This window comes from Bos grunniens, chromosome 2, assembly GCF_055505025.1.
Source record: "Bos grunniens cultivar Pamir isolate PY7600 chromosome 2, Bosgru_T2T1.0, whole genome shotgun sequence".
NCBI classification, from domain to species: domain Eukaryota; kingdom Metazoa; phylum Chordata; class Mammalia; order Artiodactyla; family Bovidae; genus Bos; species Bos grunniens.
In genome coordinates this window covers 84,100,001-84,124,666 of record NC_141166.1, presented here as the reverse complement: position 1 = coordinate 84,124,666, position 24,666 = coordinate 84,100,001, and the positions used below count along the sequence as shown (strand labels likewise).

At 39.7% G+C, this 24,666-nt stretch overlaps 1 protein-coding gene across 50 annotated transcripts in view; it reads left to right on the top strand.

Annotated features, from left to right (window-relative positions):
• QTMAN (queuosine-tRNA mannosyltransferase) overlaps positions 1-24,666 on the top strand; it is a 457,067-nt gene that overhangs the window by 327,883 nt on the left and 104,518 nt on the right. The window lies entirely within an intron of this gene.

Here is a 24,666-nt window from a genome sequence, read left to right as displayed (position 1 = left end):
GTCTGACACTGTGCTGAGAGCTTTACATCAATTATTTTATTTAATCCTCCCCGGAACCCGTGGATACTGGTATTAATCTCATTTCATAGTGGAGGAAGCTGAAGCCCAGAGATGTTAAGTGAATTGCCCACCATCATATAACTACTGGGTAACACAATAGCAGAACTAATTGAACCTGGGATTGCTGAACAGCTAACCCCATTAATTTCTAAGAGTTTACTAAGTCGTATATGTTTAAAATATTCCTTTTGCTTGTTTTTCAGTTGAATTTATGAAGCTTTTGATTTATTAAAATATTTTATTTTTGCACAGACAAACCTATACTTTTGTGGTTTCTAGCTTTAAGTGCCATGTTTCAAAAGGCCTTTCCTGTTCTTAGTTTATAATATGGGAAGGAGAAAAAAAAGAAGTGCTAATGATATGAGAAAAAAAGAATCACAAGCCAGAAAGCCAGGGTATCTGCCAGAGTTGTTACCAATAGGAAGGAAAAGGAAATGTGAAGGTGTGTTTGAAGGCAGTGGCAGAAGGGGATGTAAAGCTGTTCTTTCATTGTAGCCACTGAGTCCAATAAGCCAGTTAAATATACTTCTTTTCATGCCTCCTACCCGTCTCTTTAAATTCCTGTAGCAGGGTCTGGACTAGGAAGAGGGACTGGAGGAAAAGAGATGAAGGCTTATTATATATCTGGTGCTACTTGAGAATCTCTTTTATTATTATTTTGAAAGTCTCTTTGAGTATCAAATGCCTTCTGTCAGGCAGTAGCCAAATGCCAGCACTTCTGTGTGGCACATGTTGTTCCGTTGCTCAGTTGTGTCTGATTCTTTGCAACCCTATGGACTGCAGCACGCCAGGCTTCCCTGTCCTTCACTATCTCCTGGAGCTTGCTCAAGCTCTTGTCCATTGAGTCGGTGATGCCATCCAACCATCTCGTCCTCTGTCACCCCCTTCTCCTGCCTTCACTCTTTCCCAGCTTCAGGGTCTTTTCTAATGAGTCAGCTCTTCACATCAGATGGCCAAAGTATTTGGAGCTTTGGCTTCAGCATCAGTCCTTCCAATGAATATTCAGGACTGATTTCCTTTTCAGACTCTCCTGTGGAGACCTCTCACCCAGATATTTCCTATCATACAGGAAACCCTCCCTGGATGATCTCTAATCACTTCCTTCTCTCAGCTCTGATTCCCACAAGAATGTCCTTTGCACTGAAGGAGCCTTCCTAAGCATAGTCCTTTCAATATGGTGCATGACTCCCCTCCACTTGAACCACAGGGAGAAGAAGATCAGGTACCTTTTCCCTCAAAATGGTAAAAATGGAGGCTGCCTGCATTGCTGCCCTTTCTCCTCACCTTTCCCTGTGGACAACTTCATACAGCCTCCTACCTTTAAAATCTTGAAGTCCAGGCTCTCATCGGAGTCAGTGTCCCACATTTTATGGGGCATGCATTAGATTCTCCAAGAGCTCTTTTCTGGGAGCAAGAGGAGGCAAGCTTTTGAATTCTGGCAGCTTGGCAATCACATTTTGGGGAAAGAGATGCCAGCCTTTCCTTCTGGTTACCATTCCAAGTCTCCATAGGAGGTCCTCATGGAGCACACCTACTCCTGTGAATTTTCTCCGCTTACTTTCACTGTTAAAGAATTATCTGTAAGAGTCATGGGGCCAATATTTTTACCTTTAGCAAGTCCTGGGGAAATATGGCAGCACCTCTTTAGCATTCATAGATATTAATCCTCAGTGTTAGGACCTCAGCTGAAACACCAAGATGATAGGAAAAGCCCCACTCCACATCATACAATATAGAGTTATTTTTGTGTTGTGGAGATAGATATCATGTGATAGAAAGTTTCTAATTTTTTATTCAGAATGGATTTTCAGTTATCACAGATGTTTTTTGATTAGTATATTACTTTAAAAAAAATAGTGGCCTAAGCCATCAATAAATTGGCGTACATTTCTTCTAGAGGTATATATAGCTCCATTACAATAAAATGAAAAAAATCAAACTAGTGTTCTATATTGCAAAGCTATTTCTGTGTCACAGTGTGTAGTCCTTAGAAGCAGTATTTTGTTGATCGTGGTGACAACAAATTCAATATATCTAATAATCCTGCATAGCAGGTCTTCATTCTCCTTCCTGTTGATGTGACAGCCACTCTTTAATGAAACCTTATTTTGTATACTATTTGCATTGTAGATCAGGAATGAAGAGCTGAGTTTGCTTAAGCAATAGCTGAGCTGTTTATACTTTTTATATTCTTCCATCAACAAATAATTACCCTTCAACCAACCTTACCTCTTTCTACTTCATATATGCAAACTACCCAAATAAAACATACTCAAAATCCCAAACCACACATCAGTATACGGAAACAATCAGGTCCCAGAGAAGCATAGAAGAGCTTATGCCTAACCAACCCATTCTACTTCCTTTTTCCAAGGCATTCATTCATTTAGAAAGTCTATATTGAGCAACTATTGTGCACCATAAACCTGTGAGGCAATGAAGTTTCTTTTTCTCATTTATTTACTATAGGAAAGCAAAGAATAATGCTTGTTTTAACTCCAGTTTTATAAAATTGGAATGTTATTTCTGGCTTAAAGATAATAGTTTAGTAAGACTTTGCTATGTCACTGGTTTATTGTCTGTAATTCTCTGTTAGAATACATTGACACATGATTGGTTTTAAATGGCCTTTGGCAGTCTGCTTAGGGCCATGAGGCCCTTTGCTATCTGTACTTCCAAAATAACATGCAGTTCCTGAATAATCTGGATTTTTACTTCCTTAGAACTCAGTTATGCCCTGGCATATATTATTGAAGTGTTAAATGGGTATAAATTAGGGCATGTATTGACAGTTCGGGTAGCATCTGCAGTACTCTAGAATAGCCCAGACCAATAAGATGCAGGCTGTCAATACAGCTAAATTATTACAGAATAACATTTGTAAGATTAGACGAAGTTTTTTTGTTTTATATGAGCGTTTCTCTGAATACTTAGTTTTTCTAGGGCTTTTACTATGTCTTTAAAGTATACCATCTCCACTTTTATCCATTTCAGTATTTAAGGAGATGTTTGTACATACATCTGTGTGTTTGTGACTCACAATAATGTTAGCATACACTGTGAATGAAAGAGTCTCTACTGAAAATATTTGCCCACTGTTCAAAAAAGGATATTTCAAGGTGAAGAGTAAAAACTTCTGCAAATAATGTTAAACTTCGAAATAATGTTCAGCAAGTCCTGAAAGGTGACTATGAATTGCTGTGAATTTTAAACAATTCTTCAAAAAGCTTAGAAGAGGGAAATCCAGCCATATGTTAAAATGTCTGATTTTTCTTCTAATTCTTCTTCTTATAACAGCAGAATTTTGAGTTTGAGTGGGTGCTGTATAAATATCTGCTGATTGCTTAAGGAAATATATCAGAATTTTTTTTTAAATGGTGAGTTTTTTGTGTTTTTTTAAAGGAAGAATAAAACTTGGGCAAAACTTTTCTCCATTACCTCACTTTGGTGAATTTTCAGCTCTTCCCAGGCATACTGATCATTACCAAAATGTAAATTAATCATCACTCCAATCTCTCCTTCAAACTTTCTTCTCTTCTGGTGTTTCCTGTTGAATATCTATTCTAGTGTAGCAAGTTAGAAATTAGCTCTAACAAATTACTGTAAGGTTGGACCCTTAATAAGTTTAGATACTAGATCAGATCAGATCAGATCAGTCGCTCAGTCGTGTCCGACTCTTTGCGACCCCATGAATCGCAGCACGCCAGGCCTCCCTGTCCATCACCAACTCCCGGAGTTCACTGAGACTCACGTCCATCGAGTCAGTGATGCCATCCTATATCATTTTGCCTTTTCATACTGTTCATGGGGTTCTCAAGGCAAGAATACTGAAGTGGTTTGCCATTCCCTTCTCCAGTGGAACTTCTGTATAAAAAAGATAAAGTAGCTCTTTGAAACAGTTAATAGCATAAAAAGTTGAAAACGTGAGAAATAAAAGGTACTATAAAAGCCTGGTGCATATTTTTGGAAGAACTAAACAGAAGTTTTATATATTCCTTAAAATTAACCAGTGGATGTGTTAAGTATTAAATGTGTAAAGAGAGAATTAGTGATCTAGAAGCTAGATCTTAAGAAATAAAACAAAATTCTGGGTATATCTAGTAAAAGTTTCAGAAGGAAAATTATAGAAAATATTAGAAGCAAAAATCGAAGAGATTTTGATAAGAAATTTCTGCTGCTGCTAAGTCGCTTCAGTCGTGTCCAACTCTGTGCGACCCCATAGACGGCAGCCCATCAGGCTCCCCCGTCCCTGGGATTCTCCAGGCAAGAACACTGGAGTAGGTTACCATTTCCTTCTCCACTGCATGAAAGTGAAAGTGAAGTCGCTCAGTCGTGTCCGACTCTTAGCGACCCCATGGACTGCAGCCTACCAGGCTCCTCCATCCATGGGATTTTCCAGGCAAGAGTACTGGAGTAGGGTGCCATTGCCTTCTCCGAAGAAATTTCTAGAGATTATCAATTAAGTCATGAATTCTCAAACTAATACATATATTTGATTTTAAAAGGTTAGAGGATGCAAGAAAGATCTGTAAGATAAAGCAAATTCTTTTCCCTAGTTCATCCCACCTCAACCTCCCTCCCGCACTGAGGCTACCACTTAACAGAACTTTTGTTTTCTATCTTGCTATATTTTGATGTTGTTTGAGATATTGTCTGTTGACTTTCCAACCAGAAGAAATGGTGATTTAGTTAGCTCTCTTACAGTATGAGCATACACATGGAAGCACACAGACATTTTCGCTCTCCCTAGCCTTCCAGTATAGCTGTATCTCAACTTCTGGTTCATTAAATACTCTGCATCTATAGCATTATCACTGTATAAAGTTGTTCCCTTTTGAGCATCATTGTTTTCTGTAATGAGGTTTCCTTTCCTGAACAACTCTTCACTATTTCCTGGAGATAAATATTGCTTTAGTTTTATTTGCTTGATTTCTGTATCATTATCACAAACCCATTCCCAGGTCTGTGACCATCACTATTTTTTTTAATATGGTCAAACACATCAAGAAGCTTATCATTTCCATTATTTTCCTTGCACACCTCCACTTGGAGGCCTAGATTCTCCTGTTCATTCTTGTTGCTCCCTGGACACTTGAGTCAACTATTCTCTGGATCCCACATTTTTCTCTTCTTTTGCTTTCTCATTCTAGTGGGGGTGTATCCACCAGTACCTCCTCAAGAAATGTATCTCAGTTCAGTCACTCAGTTGTGTCCAGTGCTTTGTGACCCCATGGACTGTAACACACCAAGCTTCCCTGTCCATCACCAACTCCTGGAGCTTGCTCAAACTCATGTCCATCAAGTCGGTGATGCTACCCAACCATCTCATCCTCTGTCGTCCCCTTCTCCTCCTGCCTTCAATCTTTACCAGCATCAGGGTCTTTTCCAATGAGTCAGTTCTTCACATCAGGTGGCCAAAGAATAGGAGTTTCAGCTTCACCATCAGTCCTTCCAATGAACACCCAGGGCTGATCTCCTTCAGAATGGACTGGTTGGATCTCCTTGCAGTCTAAGGGACTGTCAAGAGTCTTCTCCAACACCACAGTTCAAAAGCATCAATTCTTTGACACTCAGCCTTCTTTATGGTCCAACTCTCACATCCATACATGACTACTGGAAAAACCATAGCTTTGACTATACAGAAATTGTCAGCAAAGTAATAATGTCTCTGCTTTTTAATATGCTGTTTAGATTGGTCATAGCTTTTCTTCTGTAGAGGAAGCTTAATTTCATGGCTGTAGTCACCATCTGCTGTGATTTTGGAGTCCAAGAAAATAAAGTCTGTCACTGTTTCCATTGTTTTTCCATCTATTTGCCGTGAAGTGATGGGACCGGATGCTGAGTTTTCAGCCAACTTTTTTACTCTCCTCTTTCACCTTCATCAAGAGGCTTTTTAGTTCTTCTTCACTTTCTTTAAGGGTGGTGTCTCCTGCATATCTGAGGTTATTGATATTCCTCCTGGCAATCTTGATTCCAGCTTGTGCTTCATCCAGGCCAGCATTTCACATGATGTAGTCTGCATATAAATTAAGTAAGCAGGGTGACAATATACAGCCTTGACATACTCCTTTCCCAATTTGGAACCAGTCCATTTTCATGTCCAGTTCTAACTGTTGATTCTTGACCTGCATACAGGTTTTTCAGGAATCAGGTTAGGTGGTCTGGTATTCCCATCTCTTTCAGAATTTTCCACAGTTTGTTGAGATCCACACAATCAAAGGCTTTAGTGTAGTCAGTAAAGCAGAAGTAGATGTTTTTCTGAAACTCTCTTGCTTTTACTATGATCCATCAGATGTTGGCAGTTTGATCTCTGGTTTTTCTTTTCTAAATCTAGCTTGAACATCTGGAAGTTCTCAGTTCACATACTGTTGAAGCCTGGCTTGAAGAATTTTGAACATTACTTTGCTAGCATGTTAGATGAGTACAATTATTTAGTAGTTTGAACATTCTTTGGCATTGTCTTTCTTTGGGATTAGAATGAAAACTGACCTTTTCCAGTCCTGTGGCCACTGCTGAGTTTTTAAAATTTGCTGGCGTATTGAGTGCAGCACTTTCACAGCATCATCTTCTAGGATTTTAAATAGCTGGAATTCCATCACCTCCAGTAGCTTTGTTCCTAGTAATGCTTCCTAAGGCAACACTTCACTTTGCATTCCAGGATGTCTGGCTCTAGGTGAGTGATCACACCATCATGGTTATCTGGATCGTGAAGATCTTTTTGTATAGTTTTTCTGTGTTTCTTGCACCTCTTGTTAATATCTTCAGTTTCTGTTAGATCCATACCGATTCTGTCCTTTATTGTATATGGGAGCTAAAACTTCTTAAGACCTTGCTTGTCTGAAAATGGCTTTTTCCTGCATCACATTTAATTAATGCTTAACAGAGTTTTGAGTTTTCATTGAAAATCATTTTTCCTCAGAAGTTTGAGGTAATGTTCCATTGTTTTCTACTTTTGAACTTCCTATTGAGAAGTCTTATTCCCGTCTGTTTCTGATAACTTGGATGTGACCCATCCTGTTCACTCTCCCAGAAGGTATTGGGTTTTTTTTTTTTTTCAACTCCAGATTTTCTGAAATTCCATAATGATTCTATATGAATTGGGTTTTTGTTATTTTCTTTTTTTTGTTTTTAATTTTTCTCCCCCATGATTTTCTCAGTATGCATGTTCTGCAGTGCCTCTTCATCATGATTGAACCTAAGATTGACCTTATTTTGTTATCTCTTTTCCTATTATCTTCTTTATTTTTGTTTTGCTTTCTGTAAGATTTCCTCAACTTTATCTTCTAACTCTTCTGTTGATTTTTTTTCAGTTATGATATTTTAATTTGCAAGCACTCTTTCTTATTCTTAAATATACTTTCTTATTGCATCCTATTTCTCCCACCATAGATGCAAAAATCCTTATTTTATCATTATGGATATAATAGGATTTTTAAAAAGTGTTCTTCTTCTGTCCATGTCTCAGTTTCTGCTAAGTTCCTCTTTTTGATTTGTTTGCTTTATCATATTAACTTTATGTTAAAAATTTCCCCCAAATATCTAATGGTCCATGTCTCTCCACTCATATTTGAGGTGAGACCTTGAAAAATGATTAGAATTTCAGAGACAGGACTTACTGACCAGTGACCTTCCTCCTAGGAATTCAGATGTTTTATTGTGGCATGTCCACATGTCAGTGTTGCTAGGTCAGCCCAGTTAGTTTCCAGAAAGATTACTATAACTTCCTGGAAGGAGAATCTCCAGCTATCTGGGTACCAGATATGCAAAGGGTGCTGGAGAAGCATCATTAATAAATCAACATCCTTTCATTTAATTTCCCTCACCCTTGCCTTTACCCTTGCCTGGGGTCTGTGGTTCAGATCATCCAGTGAGGAAGTGTTTCTGCAGCTAAGGAGGAAGTTTGGGAAGAAGAGAGCCCGCTCGGCTGCATGGGCTTTGGGAGACTATCAGAGGGCTTGAGTGCATTTTATATAGAATTGCTACCGCTCCTGTTTTCAGTTCTGCTCTGCAACTGCACCTCCAGGGGCACATGGTTTGTCGAATTCCTGAGCCTTCCAGGAATTGGAAGGATAGAGTTTCTCTGGAGCAAATGAGCTTCTATTTCTTAGCCAACACCACGTACACAAGCAAAATCACCCGCACTTACTAACGTTTTCTGCCTCCGCTCTGCTTCAACACCACTTATCCATCTGCTTTCCATCTCTCAGAATCTTCTATTGTCGTCCTTCTCAGTTATTCTTGTTGTCCCTAAGAGTCCCTGCCTGTCTTAAAATTCTCGTACCATTATTTCATTAGAAATTCAAAGTCAGGGGGATTTAAAAGTGATGTTCGTCCTGTCATGTCTTCCCCAGCACAGTCTTCACACTGCAGCCAGCATTTTTATTCAGACCCAGGCTGATTAGAAACTTGTCAAATGGCTATAAACCTCTTACTTATTAAGGGCAGAAAGGCCTTCCCCTGGTTATTTCTCTAGCCGCATTTCGCATTTCTGTTCTTCTCCTCCCCTACCTTTACCCCTATCTGCACCCACTCAATGCTCTGGCTATATATATATATGTGTGTGTGTGTGTATACATTTTTTTTTTTTTTTACCCCTGTGCTAAGTTGCTTTTGGTCATGTCCAATTCTTTGCAACCCCATGGACTGTAGCCCACCAGGCTCCCCCATCCATGGAATTCTCCAGGCAAGAAAAGTGGAGCGGGTTGCCATTTCTTTCTATATTTTTACCCCTGCACTATGTTTTATTCCCAGACTCTTTGCATGTGCTATTGTTCATAACACAACTCACCACTTAGATTCACACTTGACTACACTATAATCATCATAGAGGTCTCAGCTGAAAGATCACCTTCTCTAGAGAGCCTTACATGGTGTTACCCCCACCTTAGACCTGGGTTCTCATCAACATAATATCTAATTCTACCCTGATTGGAGCACCGACTCCATTGGGTGTTCCATGAGGACATCTTGGCTATTTGCCTTGCTCGTAGTTCAGTTCAGTCACTCAGTTGTGTCTGACTCTTTGCAACCCCATGGACTGCAGCATGCCAGGCTTCCCTGCCCATCACAAACTACCAGAGTTTACTCAAACTCATGTCCACTGAGTTGGTGATGCCATTTAACCATCTCATCCTCTGTCGTCCCCTTCTCCTCCTGCCCTCAATCTTTCCCAGCATCGGGGTCTTTTCCAGTGAGTCAGTTCTTCACATCAGGTGGCCAAAGAATAGGAGTTTCAGCTTCAGCATCAGTCCTTCCAATGAATATTCAGGACTGATTTCCTTTAGGATGGACTGGTTGGATCTCCTTGCAGTCCAAGGGACTCTCAAGAGTCTTCTCCAACACCACAGTTCAAAAGCATCAATTCTTTGATGCTTAGCTTTCTTTATAGTCCAACTCTCACATCCATACATGACTACTGGAAAAACCATTGCTTTGACTAGACGGACTTTTGTTGGCAAAGTAATGTCTCTGCTTTTTAATATGCTGTCTAGGTTGGTTATAACTTTCCTTCCAAGAAACAAGTTTCTTTTAATTTCATGGCTGCAGTCACCATCTGCAGTGATTTTGGAGCCTCAACAAAAAATAAAGTCTGTCACTGTTTCCACTGTTTCCCCATCTATTTGCCATGAAGTGATGGGACTGAATGCCATGATCTTAGCTTTCTGAGTGTTGAGTTTTAAGCCAACTTTTCACTCTCGTCTTTCACTTTAATCAAGAGGCTCTTCAATTCTTTGCTTTCTGCCATAAGGGTGGTGTTATCTGCATATTTGAGGTTATTGATATTTCCCCCAGCAGTTTTGATTCCAGCTTGTGCTTCATCCAGCCCAGCATTTCTCATGATGTACTCTGCATATAAGTTAAATAAGCAGGGTGACAATATACATCCTTTATGTACTCCTTTCCCGATTTGGAACGAGTCTGTTGTTCCACGTCCAGTCCTAACTGTTGCTTCCTGACTTGCATACAGATTGCTTTTTCGATGATCCAACAGTTGTTGGCAATTTGATCTCTGATTCCTCTGCCTCAGTTCATGTACTGTTGAAGCCTGGCTTGGAGAATTTTGAGCATTACTTTGCTAGCGTGTGAGATGAGTGCAATTGTGCAGTAGTTTGAGCATTCTTTGGCATTGCCTTTCTTTGGGATTGGAATAAAAACTGTCCTTTTCCAGTCCTGTGGCCACTGCTGAGTTTTCCAAATTTGCTGGCATATTGAGTGCAGCACTTTCACAGCATCATATTTTCCACATAGTAGGCATTCCGATTTGTTTAAATGTTGAATGAGGTTTTTTGTTCTGACCTTTTTCACTCAGTATTTTCATTGACTGTTTAAGTCTTTCTTTACCTTCAAGCCTTGGTTATATTCTAGTAACAGTTTACCCATCTGTTATATTTTTACAACCTCTTTTCCAAACTTAGAAATACTGCAAAGTATAGAAAACCTGAAGAAAGTGGAAGTGCTTATACACTCACTTTGTACATTTAAAGACTTTATTTCAGATGTAAAATTAACAAAATTATATCTTCAAATATTAGTTCAGAATAAAGACAGTTTTTTTTTTGTGTGTGTGGCTTAAAAATTTTAGACAACAGTACAACCAGAACTTGAAGTGAATCAGTACTTAGTGCTGTAGCATTTAATGTGGTAGCAAAACAAAGTGGTGGGGAACGGGGTGTGCTGGAAGTTGGATTTTCTGGTCATTTTGATTTATTCAGGTTGTGGGTAGGCAAATGAAAAAGGGAAAAAAAAAAAAAAGAACTGGATTTTTGATGCCCATCTGTTCATGCTTCAGAGACCTGGAAACTGATGTTTTAAATTTCCTGGTTTTAGTTTTCTGGTTTATGCAGCTTTAAGAAGGGGAAAGATGAAAACTCTCAGTTAGAAAAATGAAGAAATAAAAGGAAGGACAAGGAAAAGCTTAAGGTAGAAAAAAACGAAACAAATAATATGAAGGGAGGAATATATTTGATTTATAACATTGAGCCTTTTTGTAATTAATGTGCCTCTAGGCAGAGAACAAATCTTTGATTAGTATACAAATGAAAATAAGGTAACATATTAAAATGCCTGCTTTAAATGGATGGCTAGGTGTAAACTTGTGAGGGTTAACAAGAAAAATGCATCTTGAAAAAGGCATGGATCTCAGATTTTGTAAGTAGTTTAACTGTGAAAGGGCCAGTTGAGTCAAAAACTGGACTTTTTAGAACATTGTCTCTTTAGTAACCATAACAACAAAGTGATGATGATCTTCATTATTATCAAAAATAAAAAATGATAGTATTTACTGAGCTCTTACTAGGTGCCACACAACGTGGAAAACAGAACTGCACAGCAGCATTGTTACTAACCCCATTGTACGGGTGGGGTAGCTGGCTGAGAGAAAGCTCTTTCCCCAAGGCAGCCAATAAGTGGCAGAGTCCTGAATTTAAAGCTATGTGGCATACCTAGAGGCCTGCCTGATCCAGTGTACCTTTTTGCCTCCTTATAAGATAATCAATAAATTAGATTAGAAATTTGATCCTCCTACTTCCCTGAGAAGTTTAGGGGACTGGTCTCATTCTCACTGAATATATGGGAAAACCCAGGTTTAAAGAGATTAAGTAAATATCTTCACAACTGAACAAACTGTTAAGAAAAATTCTCTCCTAAACTCAATTTTCTATACTTTTAAAATTTATTTTTAGTAAAAAAAGTAAAAAAAAGGAACATTTTTGTTTCACAAGAAAATTCACACCTTTTCTTCTTTTCATCCCTAGATTCTCTTATCAGTTTTGATGGTCAGCCCTCTCTTCTTGTACAGTATTCTTTTGTTGTCACTATCTGTCAACATGGATGTGGTACCTCCTACTCCATCGTTTTCCTGGTACTCTGTTCAGGAAATTTCGCTCATCTCAGTATTGACTCTCTCTCCTCTTTTCCAAAATAATGTCTCATTGTATGCATCATCTAGGGTTGCCATAACAAAATGCCATAGACTTGGTGGTTTAAACAACAAAACTTATTTTACAATTCTGGAGGCTGGAGGTCTGAGATGAAGGTGCTAGAATAGCCAGTTCTGAGGAGAGCTGTCTTACAGACTTGCAGATGGCTGCCTTCTGGCTGCATCCTCACATGTGGCAGGGGAGAGAAAGAGATCTCTTCCTCTACTTTTAGGCCACATAGTCCTATTGGATTATGGCACAATCCTTATGACCTTATTTAACTCTCAGTTCAGTTCAGTTGCTCAGTCGTGTCCAACTCTTTGCGACCCCATGAATCGCAGCACGCCAGGCCTCCCTATCCATCACCAACTCCCAGAGTTCACTCAGACTCATGACCATCGAGTCGGTGATGCCATCCAGCCATCTCATCCTCTGTCGTCCCCTTCTCCTCTTGCCCCCAGTCCCTCCCGGCATCAGAGTCTTTTCCAGTGAGTCAATTCTTCGCGTGAGGTGGCCAAAGTATTGGAGTTTCAGCTTCAGCATCAGTCCTTCCAAAGAACACCTGGGACTGATCTCCTTTAGAATGGACTGGTTGGATCTCCTTACTGTCCAAGGGACTCTTAAGAGTCTTCTCCAATGCCACAGTTCCAAAGCATCAATTCTTCTGCTCTCAGCTTTCTTCACAGTCCAACTCTCAAATCCATACATGACCACTGGAAAAACCATAGCCTTGACTAGACGGACCTTTGTTGGCAAAGTAATATCTCTGCTTTTGAATATGCTATCTAGTTTGATCATAACTTTCCTTCCAAGGAGTAAGCATCTTTTAATTTCATGGCTGCAGTCACCATCTGCAGTGATTTTGGAGCCCAAAAAATAAAGTCTGACACTGTTTCCACTGTTTCCCCATCTGTTTCTTGCCTCCTAAAGAGGGGCTTCTGCAATGGCCCAGCGGTAAAGAATGCACCTGTAATGCAGAAGCCGCAAGAGGCACAGGTTCGACCCCTGGCTTGGGAAGATCCCCTAGAGGAGGGTATGGCAACCCACTTCAGTATTCTTGCCTGGAGAATCCCATGGACAGAGGAGCCTGGCAGGCTACAGTTCATGGGGTTACGAAGAGTTGGACACGACTGAAGGAACTTAGCATGCACACACACACCTAAGGACTCTATCTCCAAACTTAGTCACATTCACAGTTAGGTCTTCAACATGTGAATTTTAAGGGAACACATTTCAGTCCATAGCACCCATGAAATGATACCGTGTTGTAATGGAAACTCTCCAGTTGGAAACTGCCATAAAGGAATTCTTATTTTGCCTGGAAAGAAGGAAGTGATCCTTTCTTCAATACAAGCACATTTTACTGTCTTGCTTTCAACTTCCAAATAATGGCTTCCAAAAAAATCTGTGGAATAGGAAACGTAATTAGAGATCATTTTTAGAGTTTTCCTTCAATGCTTTATTGATGCTATAGAAGATACAGATTCCCAGAGTAATGTGAACATGTACTGGCTAACAAGGTTAATCCATACAAAGCAGCTTGCTGCTTTGGTCTATGTAGAACAGCCTCTTCCTCTTCCTTGAAAAAAATTGCTTCATATTCACTTTTGGGAACTCATTTTTTTATACTATCATTAAATTAAGTGGGGTAAATGAATAGATGCTTTTAAAACTTCACTTCTGAGTTATTAATGAAACAAATGATGAGCAAATTGTTATGTTTAAATGGAAAACTTATATCATGTTAGTAGTGGAATCAGTAAATACAATTTAGTTTAAGGATAATTATGGATAGTTTTCAATCTCTGTGGCTGAGAGACCAAAATAAGTATCAAATATCACTATGTATGCTATAAAAGCTTTGTAAATATAGACACAACCTCTTGCTCATACAAGGAGCTCAGATATTTGTCGAATGAATGTTTGCTAGCTGATTCAACACAGTGACTCATTTCCTAACTGGGAAAACCCAGTGTTACCGAAGATGGCCTTAGGAATAACTCCCTCAGTATGGATGTTACATAAAGTGCAAAGAAAGCAGAACTTTGACTTACTTAGCTCATCTACACCTTAATACTAACTCTCTTTTAAATTTCTCAAGAAATTTGCAAAACCATGTGTTATCCCATTTCATAGATTAGAAAATTGAGCTTCAGAGACATTACGTTATTTGTATAAATTCACAGATATAGGAAATGCCAATGCAGTCCTTTGTACCAATACCACCTGAGTTCTCCCCTCTTCAACATGCCCATTGCTTGAATGGACTTACTTTAAGGTGCTTCACAGAGATTTCTCCACCTGTCCTCCCAAAAGAATCTTTCTCATAGGCTTACTGTGGTACCTAAAATCATCCCATTTGTAATTAGTTCCCTTCAGTTAAGGTATTGCAAAGGTGTAAGGTGTAATGTATTGAGCAGGGAAGGTGATTAATACATTGTGGGAATTTAAGGTTAGTTTCCAGAAGACCAAGAGTGAAGAGCACAGCAGGATTCAGGGTAGATCCAAAGTGGGACTTAGTTCCAGGATAGGCTGCAAAGGGATGCATGGTAATAGGAGGAGGGGAGGACCTGGGTAGTTGGAAAGTAGTATTAAGATCTTAGGGAGTTAACCACCAGTGGGTGGAGCACGATTAAAGAAGAGACAGGAAAATAAAGGTGCACTGTCTGCAGTTTAGCCTAACTGTGTTGTTTGTTAACTGTGTTGAATTACTTCAGTAAACCTTGTGTATTGAGGTTTTGTTGTTCTTTGCACTTTTTGGTGAGGAACGTGAGTCATGAAAAGTAAGTATGCATATGTTCACAAGGATGGCTCTGGATTTGATAAACATGGGTTGTGGCAACATGCAGGATAGCTTTTCCTAATCTCACACATTGATAAGGACCTTAAGTTTTCAGTATGGGAAGAGTATGTCATAAAGAGATTTTATAAAATTACATTAAAAAAAAAACTGTTCATACCAGTAGGCAGTTATATTATCAATGTATACAATCTAAAATGCTTTGGAATTAAGAGAGATTGACATATACACATACATATTTCCTAAAGGAGTTCAGTCCTGAGTATTCATTGGAAGGACTGATGTTGAAGCTGAAACTCCAATACTGTGGCCACCTGATGCGAAGAACTGACTCATTTGAAAAGACCCTGATGCTGGGAAAGATTGGGGGCAGGAGGAGAAGGGGATGAGAGAGGATGAGATGGTTGGATGGCATCACCGATTCAATGGATATGAGTTGAATAAACTCCAGGAGTTGGTGATGGACAGGGAGGCCTGTTGTGCTGCAGTCCATGGGGTTGCAAAGAGTCGGACACGACTGAGCGACTGAACTGAACTGACATATACACACTACTCTATATAAAACAGATAACTAACAAGGACCTACTGTATAGCACAAGAAACTCTACTTAATATTCTGTGGTGACCTATATGGGAAAAGAATCTAAAAACGAGTGAATATTTGTGTATGTACAACTGATTCACTTCTCTGTATACTTGAAATGAACACAACATTGTAAATAAACTACACTTTGATAAGAATTTTTAAATAAGAGAATGAGGAGTTGAGGCATAATAATTTAAGTTAATTAATACTAATTACATAAACTGTGTTGCCAGAATAAGCCATGTAAATTAATGGTATAAATAAGGTAATGGGAATGGATTAGATTTTCAGAAATGATTCTTAGAAATGCTGGTTAAAAAAAAGTATAAAAGAAATAGACTCATGGGAACAGAACTGTCTTTTTTTATGATATTCATATATGCCAACTATCTAAAGGACAGACATCAGAAAATGATGGACCTTAAACAACAGAGGAAACTGAAACTTCTCTTTTTGGCAGCCTTCAAGAGAAGATGCTGTCTTGACTAAATGTGTCATATCCGGGACCATACACGGATAATGAGGCCAGTCTGATAACCATAAATATGCTTTCAGTTTCAGCTTGAATTTCTCAGACTAACAAGTAGAGTTTGCTTGTTAATTTTAACTGAGGTTGGTTTCTATGGATCGTGTTTTCCTATCTTGTCAGAAAACAGATTCTTCGTAGTCCAAGCAAGACACTCTTGCTCAGTATCCTTTCAGACTGATGTCAGTGTTGCATGTTGCCTTTGAAAATTTGCACCATGGGAGTTGAAATTTGGTTCAGGCACAGAACTTGAGCATCTAAATGACACAGCCCAGGGACTTCCCTGATGGTCCAGTGGCTAAGACTCCACGCTTCCAATGCGGGGGGCGCAGGTTCCATCCCTGGTCAGGGAACTAGATCCCACATGCCTCAGTGAAGATCAAAGATCCCGAGTGCTGCCACTAAGACCAGGCACATCCAAATAAGTAAATAAAAATAAATTCAAAATCAAAAAAAAAAATGACATGGCCTAACCAGCCATGGTGGTGTTGGATGGCTGTTCCCCCAAAGCATTTATGCTGTGTGCATGTGGATTGTGACTGACTCATGTGTGATTCAGATTTGTTCAAATTATGTTCTGCCAGGAGTTTCTTGTTGAAACCGCCTCCGTCGACATGTGCCATCTATTTTATGAATATTAGCCCTTAGCCATCTCCAGTAAAGAAGAGCAGCCATCCTACAACCAAATACCAAACACAAATCTTTTTGTTTAATGTTGTGGTCTTCAAACATCTAGTTTTAATTATGATAGACTTCCTTGTTTGTGATTCCTTTATTTAGTGAAGATAGGGTGGCAAAAAGTATAGGGGGTGTGCGTGTACACATGAGAATGTGAGATTAAGATCTTTACTTTTATATTTTATAGGTTTATATAAATCTGCTTACCATATAAGTGATATATTGGATACATGTGGGCAACATGATTTTTTAATTATCTTTGATATTTGCTTATGTGGCTAAATTCTAAAAATGTTAATTTTGTAATTAATTTCCAACACATTGTTTGGAAACAGTGAATAGTTTCTGTGATAAATCACCCATCAACTTTTTGTTATAAATCACCCAATCACTGAAGTGCCTGGATTTGTCTTCCCAGTTGGTTTTGGAAAAATTATTTTTGATTCCTGTTTCCTTTCTCTTCAAGTCTCAATTATGGTTCCTATCCAGGAATCCACAGAAATTGCTGTGATAAAATCAAGCGATGTATATTTTTTTCTGCTGTCATCCATATTAGCCTTGAACCATGTCTTTTTCTGTTACTTTTTTCACAAGTTTTCCTGGTATCTTCAGACTTCCTTTTCTCTATTGATGTGTGGCCTTGGTGTATGACTTTTGGGCTCAGTTTCACCATTTGGAGCAGAAATGAATTTTCCCCCTCCTTCTGCCATCCCTACTCTATAAAATATGCCATCACCCATCTGGTTTCCCATGCTTTTTGACTCAAGCTATGTACCACCTAGGGTCTCAAGAACTATTTGCCAGGGTACTTTTATTGAATGTTAATTCTTAAGGTGCTTCTTTGTGTGTATGCAGTGGGGGATTGTCCTTGTTTCATTGAGTGCTAAGTTTGGGAAACAGTAAATATAGTATTTGTATAACATAATAGATATTAAATAAATATTTATTGAATGAAAAGAATGAATGAATGAATCAACATATTTACTGTACATACTAGCATGTGCTTTGGGAAGTTCTGTAGTAAAGAAATGTCTAACTTTATTTAACCCAGCATATCCTAAACTTGATCTCTCACAAACCCTTCTCTAGGGTAATACACATGTTCCCATGAAACTCGTGATGAACACATCATACCTTATGAGACTTTAGCCTAGAGAGGTGGCCACAGCGCTCTCTCACCCAGCTTGAGCGACATGGACACATGCTGGGCTTCTTCATTATCCTTTCCCCTTGTCTGCCCCACAGGCCTGCCAGTTTCCTTATTCCAGTTGCTAAGGCTCTCCTCTTTCTTCATTACCTTGTATTTGGAATAATCCTTGATCAGTTATGCTATCTCTCTGTTCATTTAATCATTCACTCATTTGCATCATTTTTTTTCTCACATGCTATTTTCCAGATTTGCTTTGAGAAGCATGACTTAATCATCTGTCTTGTGGACTCTTATCTGTGGGTATTAATTTATGAGATTCTATAAGTTGAACTTATGTAGTGAGTACTTCTTATTGAAATCTCTCAGAAAGACATTTGTAAACAATATAGTCCACATGACATACTTTTCTTCCATGACATGCTCTTCAGCAACACAGAATCAGTCTTAATGTCCTCACTTGATTTGACTTGCTTCATTTTATTGCCTTCTCCCCAATTATCTGTTAGTCAGCTAAACATAAACTAGCTTCTCAACTTCAGCAGAAATTAGCTAAGGAGCCTAGAGCATTTCCTTTGCTTACCCTTAATCTAGCATCAACTTAGAAAGTGAAAGTGAAGTCGCTCAGTCGTGTCCAACTCTTTGGGACCCGTGGACTGTATTGTAGCCCACCAAACTCCTCCGTCCATGGAATTCTCCAGGCAAGAATACTGGAGTGGGTTGCCATTTCCTTCTCCAGGGGATCTTCCTGACTCAGGGATCAAACCCAGGTCTCCCACATTGCAGGCAGATGCTTTAACCTCTGCGCCACCAGGGCATCAACTTAAGGTCCTCTCAAATCTTATGTTTTAAGACTAACCTGAATAACACATTTGGCCATTCCTACAGGTTCAGTGCTAGGTTCGTATGTTTGGTTATAGGTGGTACAAGGAAACAATCAAATTTAGGTCTCAGTTCAGTTCAGTTCAGTCGCTCAGTCATGTCCGACTCTTTGCGACCCCATGAATCGCAGCACGCCAGGACTCCCTGTCCATCACCAACTGCCTGAGTTCACCCAGACTCACGTCCATCGAATCAGTGATGCCATCCAGCCATCTCATCCTCTGTCGTCCCCTTCTCCTCCTGCCCCCAATCCCTCCCAGCATCAGAGTCTTTTCCAATGAGTCAACTCTTCACATGAGGTGGCCAAAGTACTTATTCCAACTATGTCTTTAAACATCCCTCAACACAATATTGGGTTTTTTGTTAGTGCCTCTAGACCTAAACTGGGGGACAGAAGTTGGGAAGGATAGGCAGCAAAAAGGAGGTTCTACTTCTGTTTCACAGAAGGCAATGGCACCCCACTCCAGTACTCTTGCCTGGGAAATCCCATGGACGGAGGAGCCTGGTAGGCTACAGTCCATGGGGTCACTAAGAGTCGGATACGACTGAGCGACTTCACTTTCATTTTTCACTTTCATGCATTGGAGAAGGAAATGGCAACCCACTCCAGTGTTCTTGTCTGGAGAATCCCAGGGACAGAGGAGCCTGGTGGGCTTCCGTCTATTGGGTCGCACAGAGTCGGACACGACTGATGCGACTTAGCAGCAGCAGCAGCAACTTCTGTTTCAAAGATTCGCTATTGGTTGTAAAAAAATTGGGGGTGGGGTCCCATAGCTAATAACAGATTGGAAACAACTGCAGTAATCATAATCTTTCTAAAAGTTAAAAAAAAAAGTTGAGTAGGTCTTCTGACAGATTTGGAAAGAGAAAGGACATTCTGTGAGTTAGGTGGGCAGTAACCTAGACAGCATATTAAAAAGCAGAGACATTACTTTGTCAACAAAGGTCTGTCTAGTCAAGGCTATGATTTTTCCAGTACTCGTGTATGAATGTGAGTGTTGGACTATAAAGAAAGCTGAGCACTGAATAATTGATGCTTTTGAACTGTGGTGTTGGAGAAGACTCTTGAGAGTCCCTTGGACTGCAAGGAGATCCAACCAGTCCATCCTGAAGGTCATTCGTGGGTGTTCAATGGAAGGACTGATGTTGAAGCTCAAACTCTAATACTTTGGCCACCTGATGTGAAGAGCTGACTCATTTGAAAAGACCCTGATGCTGGGCAAGATTGAAGACAGGAGGAGAAGGGGACGACAGAGGATGAGATGGTTGGATGGCATCACCGACTCAATGGACATGGGTTTGGGTAGACTCCGCAGTTGGTGATGGACAGAGAGGCCTGGCATGCTGCAGTCCATGGGGTCGCAAAGAGTCAGACATGACTGAGCAACTAAACTGAACTGAACGGAACGTTTCTTTAAGAAAAATTGGAGGTGGGTGGGGAATTTTCCTGGAGGTCCAGTAGTTATGGCTTCACTTTCTAAGGTATGGGGTGCACATTTGAGCCCTAGTTGGGGAGCTAAGATCCCACATGCCTCGCAGCCAAAAAAAGCCAAGACATAAAACCATATTGTAAAAAATTCAATAAAGACTTTGTGAAAAATCAGGGGGATGATAAAATGGCAAACCTGGCATATGCTCTAGAAGGCAGCTCCCTGGTTTTCTTCTTTCCTTTCTCCTCTTCCCTTCTTACCTCAGTACCTCTCCTCTTCTCATTAGCACCTCCACCAGAGTTGGAGCTGGGGAGAAGAAAGGAACTGTTCAGACATGTGCCTATTTGCATAGTTACTTCATTAAGTTCCCGCCAGAATAGTACAAACATTCTGTCCACTTCTATAAAAAAGCCAGTATCACCCCATCAGTAAGGTATTATTTTCTCTTTTAGCATAGAGCCATTTATTGCCAGCTTTCTCTTAAACTGTACATTACAAATAGCATCTGATTAAGAACATTCTGGATGGGTTAATTAGTGTGGTGACTATTATTAAGCAAACTGCTTGTTAGTATTATGCCTATTTGATCTTGGTATTGATGTGAAGTAATTGACCATAGAGCTACATTTAGAAAAGCTGAAATAAAGTTTTTTGATTTCTATTATGGCAATAAATTGTTTATATTAAACATGTCTAAAAATATGAGCTTCATGGCACAGAGAATCAGAATAGACTGTGTGGGATGGTAGATGAGGATTGTTTTGTTTTATTTTTTAGAAACAGTAATATGTTTGTCCAGCTTGCTTCAAGACCAGCTCTGCTAAAACAAAGTAGTAAAAAATTATTTCTGCTTACTGCTGCAGAGTATATGAAAACTAAAGCGGTTTTAGCCTCACTCACCTAAAGGACATATTCCCTTTCAGATTTAGACAATTGTCTAAATACTTCTTTGGCTAACAATCACTCTAAATAGATTATTAAAGAAAAATATGAGAAGATATAGTCAACGAGGAAAGCATACATGTAACCACCTTCTTTCAAGTACTGGATTATTACTTACATTATTTATTGGTATTTTGTCCATTTCTATTATGAAGTTTCCCCAGCTATAGCATTTCCATAGGGAATTTATTCCATGAGCTAATAATTTACACCATCAGGGACTTTTTCTTGAAATTCAGCTTAAATTTTCCCATTCTTAATTTCATCTCATTACTCCTAGTTATACCCCGCTGTATCCAGATAAATAATTACGCTTTTTCCTTGGAGACTCTTATTATGTACCCCTCTAGTTGTCACTTAACCAGGCTATTCATATTTAGCTCCTTTAATCTGTCCTCATAAATCAATTCTCCCATTGCCTTAATCATTATTATTGCTCTTCTAAAAACTCTCTAATTTTCAAACATATACAGTTATCAGGTGCCTCTGATGAAATCAGCTTTTGCACAGTATTTCTGCGCCCACAGACTTGGTCTCTCCCTTTGCTGTAGATCATGTTCCATAACTTAGCAGCATCAATTTGCTGGTGCAGTCAGCACACAGACTCATCTGGTCAAATTCCAGGAAATCCAAATAGTCTTTTCAGTGTGTCCTACTGCATTCAGGTTCATTTTTATTTTGTCAGTTTCATAATGTTAATAAGCTGAGTTTTGGATTTCTGTCCATATTGATATTCCGCATCTTCCCATGTCCTTATTCCCACCACCTATCAAGTTAGTCATTCACAACCTATGTTAAGGTGGGATTCTGTTCTTCCTTGGGAACCTTTAGGAAACATGTTGAATAAAAGCAAGCCTAGCACCTTGCCCACAGCTAAATTCCTTGTCAGTTACCGATTCCCATTGTTTACAACCCTGTAGCCAATCTCCCATCTCTTTTAATTTTCTGTTTTGCTCACATGCTGGCCAATGTAAATGGATGTTTTTAACAAGATGGGTCATGATACTGTTTTCTAAAATGAAGATATGTTGTTTCAGTCCCCATTGATTTTTTTTTTTAATTGTGAATTCTTTGTGTACCAAGTTTGTAATTCTCTTAAAATCCTTTATAAGCTTGCCTGGTGCTCTTTATCTGACATAAACAAATAGGTTACTCCACTTGCTTTATTGTTGTTTTCCACATATGTACCTATGTTCTTTCTCTTACCATTTGTTTAGGAGAAGTTGGGGACATTGTCATTTTTTTTTCCTTTTGTGGTGCTCAATGGAAACTTTCCTATTGATTTTTAGTTCCTTACAATCTCCTCAGTATTTTGAATTTATTTCAGTAAGAAAGTTGGTTACTTCCCTTTTTAATATTTGGATCTATGAGATCTGAAACTCTAATTTGTATATGCCCAAGTTTCTTTCTATTTTTTAAAAATAAATGCTCTAATTTTTCATTAAAGCATTATAAAACCTAATAAAACTGAGGTTGTGACCACTGAGTTTTTAGAGATCAGTAGATAGATGAAAAAAAATTAGTACAACATTCATTATAATTCAAGAAATTTTCTTAACCTGATAATCTAAATGAGCTATTCAGAAGTCTTTTTAAAAATTAAAATGTAGTTAACTTACAATGCTGTGTTATTTTCAGGTGCACAACAAAGTGGCTGAGTTTTAAATACGTGTGTGTATGTGTGTGTGCATATATATGCACACATTAGATTCTTTTCCCATCTCTTTCATTTTAAATCAAGAATTAATGTAGTATTTTATTGGAGCATACCAAGGAGGTTAGCCCCATTCTTTGAGTTTTATCTGTCTCTATGCAATATCTGCTTCATCTGCTTATGATAGTGCATGGGTGGTGGGCAGGTAGGTGGATTATATGTATATTTAGGCGATTTTTCCCAAAAGACCTTATGAAACAAGCACAAGCTTTTGGGATGAACACAGCATACTACAGCCAGACTGGATTTCCAGGTCGCAGCAGAACCCCCACTGGGTGTTCTGGGTGTTGTTCGTGCTCCCTCACTTTCAGAACCAGTGATGGCCCTTCACCGCTCCACAGTGACACTCTGACCCCTCAACTCAGTTAAGCTCTAACTCTGCCTCTCCTCACCTCACTTGAGATAGATAGTCTTATCCAACTCTCTGGGGATGCATTAGATTCTGCACTTGCCATCTGAAACTGCTTTTTTATCAACACTGTTTTTCTCTTCTTCCCTCTCAACTTTGTAAGAAAGTTCAGTACATTCTCTTGAATAAGGTCCTCCTTCCCCTCCACAGCAAGCTGCCTGCCAATATCACAGCTTATGTTCTTTTTCTACTTCCATCTTGTAAGACTTTTCTGTTTCCTTGGGATCCTGCTCCCTTCCCTGGGCTGCTGCTCCTGCTGCTGCTAATTCGCTTCAGTCGTGTCCGACTCTGTGGGACCCCATAGACGGCAGCCCACCAGGCTCCCCCGTCCCCGGGATTCTCCAGGCAAGAAGACTGGAGTGGGTTGCCATTTCCTTCTCCAATGAGTGAAAGTGGAAAGTGAAAGTGAAGTCGCTCAGTCACGTCCGACTCTTCGAGACCCCATGGACTGCAGCCTACCAGGCTGCTCTGCCCATGGGATTTTCCAGGCAAGAGTACTGGAGTGGGGTGCCATTGCCTTTTCCGCCTTCCCTGGGCAAGTACCCCCAATTGAATACTCCTGTGGACACCTGCCCCATTAAAGAGAACTTGACCTTGCCTTCCCCACTCTCCTCCTCTCTGCCCCTCTCTGCCTTGTGCTCACTCCCTAACCAGCATCTAGTTTCTGCCTCCCCCGCCATGCCCTCAACATGAACTGTCCTGGGAGGAACCAGTAATTGACTCCCTTATTGTTGTTGTTGTTGTTTAGTTACTTAGTTGCATCTGACTCTGCAACCCTTTGGACTGTAGCCTGCCAGGCTCCTCTGTTCATGGCATTTCCCAAGAAAGAATATTGGAGTGGGTTGTCATTTCCTTCTCAAGGGGATCCTTCCAACCCAGGGATCAAATCTATGTCTCCTGCATCTCCTGCATTGGCAGGCAGATTCTTTACCACTTAGTCACCTGGGAAACCCCTGATCTACTTCATAACAAAACCGAAATCTCCCTGTTGTTTCTGGTGCTATAGCACCTCTGTAGTGTTTTACACACACAAACCCTCTTTTTTTTTTTTAACAGTTTTAAGAGCTCCTAGTTCTTTTTCTACACATTCTTTAGGAGCTCTTAATTCACTTCAGTAGTGTGATGTTACTCTCAGCTTTCTTTCTGTTCTTCCAGATGTTCCTCGTTGCTTTCCTTGATTCTATGGTTCTTCGTCCTCACCTGGCCCTACATGCATGTGCTTGCCATTTCTTCATGTACTCTTCCATCCAGGGAAGGCGCCAAGTCTCTGGATGGACCTTAGGGCCCCTAAGGACACCTTTGTTGTCTGGCCCCAGACGGCCTCTCTAGACCTTAGACCCCAGGAGCTGGCCCCAGACTCTTTGGCTTGCATCTTAATCCTGGAAGGGTTCATTCTCTTTCACACCCTTTTCCTTTGATCGCAGGGCTCCCTCAGTTCAGAACTTCCCCTTCTCTGTCTTTCAGAATCAGTCAACTAACCCTCTTTAAGCCTTTACTGATTTCCAAATCAGAATTAATCTCTGGTTCTCAGTTTTAAGTTAGGATGTCCATTCTGGATACACTGTGTTCTACCA